The sequence below is a fragment of the Stegastes partitus genome, unplaced genomic scaffold (assembly GCF_000690725.1).
Source record: "Stegastes partitus isolate 25-593 unplaced genomic scaffold, Stegastes_partitus-1.0.2 Scaffold1650, whole genome shotgun sequence".
Taxonomy (NCBI): domain Eukaryota; kingdom Metazoa; phylum Chordata; class Actinopteri; family Pomacentridae; genus Stegastes; species Stegastes partitus.
This window is the reverse complement of record NW_007579381.1, coordinates 27,397-30,209: the sequence shown is the minus strand read 5'-3', so window position 1 is coordinate 30,209 and position 2,813 is coordinate 27,397.

The window sequence follows — 2,813 nt, the reverse complement described above, 5'->3', positions numbered from 1 at the left end:
TGGTCATGCTTTAAAAACAGCTTGGAAGCAGTTTCATGTGTTGAACTGCCATGTTTTGCTGATCCATCCATCCACCCCACCTCTTCCCAATGCAGACTACCATTCTACACTTTTTCCTGGTTGACAAATCATCACTCCTATGGTTGCTCGAAGGCTTTGCCACATGAACATAAACATGTATAGTTTTAGGGCATTTGCTGACACAAGCACAATGCTCGTCAGAGAGTGATTCCAGGAAATTGCTTCCAGCTGCTTCATATATAGGACAGTTTGTATATGCAGCGTATATGGTCCAGAATACCAAAACAATGACCTGGAAACAACTAAAAGAGGCTGAAAGCTGCATAAGTAGATGGATGTTAAGCCTCGGTGGGTCCGGCACTACAAACAGACTTTTCACCTTAATAAACAGGGCAGGTTTAAACAAAAATCAAAGTCCAGCAGGAATGTGATTTATCGACCCCAGCTGGGAAATCTCTCTTTTACTTGGGCGGCTTTGTGTTCAGGTGGCGGAGTGGATTGTCCAAGGTCAGCGGTTCAATCACCAGCTCCTCCTTAGCAGAGTGTCCTTGGGCAAGGGGCAAGACACTGAATCCCGAGTCCCAAATTTCCAAGTAAACTGTGAACGTAAAAAAAGCGACAAATAAGTGCAGGTCATTACTTTTAAAACCTTTCCGGGCCTCAGACTACATGTGACATCCCCTGCCTTCAGTGTGATATCCATCCACCTGAGAATGCACAAGAAACCTTTGCATCACTTGTAAATAAAACCCATATGTTGAAGATACAGTGAACACACACTTCCACATACATGTGCTTCAAAACAAGACACGCTCTCACACTCACACTGCATACTCTCTCTCCAGCATTTATCAATGAACTATAAAAATAGGTTAACTCCAAGGACCTCACTGAGCAGAACTTACATAAACGTACACGTCACTGAATTACATCACGCACCATCATCCGTCCTGCCTGCCTGGATGTGTATGAATGGGGGTAGGGCTGTGCACGAGCATGTGTGTGTGTGTGTGTGTTACTGTCTACTAGCTGGAGGCAGAAGTCTGTTTGTGTGAGCGCGTAAACGCCAAAACTGCGCTTCATCACTCTGCATCACGTCCCTTTCCCTTTGACACACGCATAAATGAACATAGTGCACATGAAAGGCCTGCAGAGGTCTGACATTGTCTCTCTCTGCTTCCCTGACTCTGTGAGAGACCATTCAGTAAAAGCACCTTCACCTCAGTTGCATTAACTAAACTCATTGGCTAATGCTGAGTATGGATTTATGCACAGGGGATCGGATTGGCCCGGGAGGCGCGCCGATTTGCATAAAGCCAACTTGATTGGTTGACTGCAGTGTAAAAGCATTGACCTGTGCTCAGTGCCACAAGAAGTTGGATTCTAGTTGTTGGTTTGATGGTTGTCAGACACTAGAAAGGCTGCAAATCAGGAGGGCACATGAGCGTTATCATCTAAAGCAACAGTTACTGCTGCAGCTTTACATCTACAGCAATAATATATGGAGATTTAACAGAAATGTTATTGAAAATTATATGTTAGCATTTGCGAAACAACACTAACGACCAATCTCTTGAGCTTGAGATTTACTCCTCAGTTACTTCTAAACATGCAAAGCTGTCTCACATGTATCTTCTGTCTCGTGTAGGCCATATTTTATCATATTTATATCTATATAACTTTACAAATCATAGTTACAATTAAACGTATTCTGCTTTTAACATAATTTTCCGTCTTAGTCATGCTCGTAAAGATGTCATAGTTTGCAGGCAACTTAGAAAAACATCCTTTATGAACATCTCTTCATAGTCTGACCCACTGCATAACCAATTAACTGCATTTAATTTAGTTTTGACTGTTTAATTTTTGCACATTTTACATCACATGCCAGAAATGTCAGTGTAATGAGTGTGTGGACTCTAGCAGGAATATTATCTCATCTTTGTCACATTACAGTTAAACATGTTGTGTCTTATACATAATCAGTTGGTTCATATAATATAGTATAGTTTGCATGCAGCCAATAGACTACACATTGTCTCAAGCTTAGAAAAACATCTTCTATCAAGAGTTCTTGACTGTTGATTTTGCATTACCAATGAATTGGAATTAATTTCTTTATACAAATTTTTAATGTTGACTGCTTTTGTGTATTTTAAACATCAAAAATATCAAGGTATGAGTGTCTGGATTGTCACGGTTATAATTAAACATGCTGTAAGTATAAATTTTAATTTCAACTGTATTGGTAACCAGATTATAGTTTGCATGTAGCCAATGCACTACATCCTAAAGCTTAGAAAAACATCCTTAATGGAGAGCTCTTGACTACTAGTGTGACCCACTGCATAACCCACTGATTGGAATTAATCTCTTTACACAATTTCTAGTTTGACTGTTCAACTTTATGTGTATTTTATGTGCCAAAAAATGTGAATAAAATAGGTGCATGGACTCTAGAAAGAACACCCTCTCTGCTTTGATTACACTTTGCTAATTAAATAGAAATGCAAACTAACCAGAGACATTTTTCTCTGTTTTCATGTATGCTCTGCATCTGTAGTGTGCCCACCTGCATTCTTTCTACAGGGAGATCCACAAATAGTCTCTGATCCCCAGTTTATGGGCCAAAACAACCTCCTCTAAGCCTGCCTTTTAATTCTACTGCCATAAAAATCAGCGTGAGCGAGCACTTAAACCTGCCTAATTAAAACCCTCCCCGGCCATCAGTGCGCGCCGCTGCTGGTCCCACAAGACAAGATGCTCTTTTTTTTTCTCCTTCTTCTTCTTCT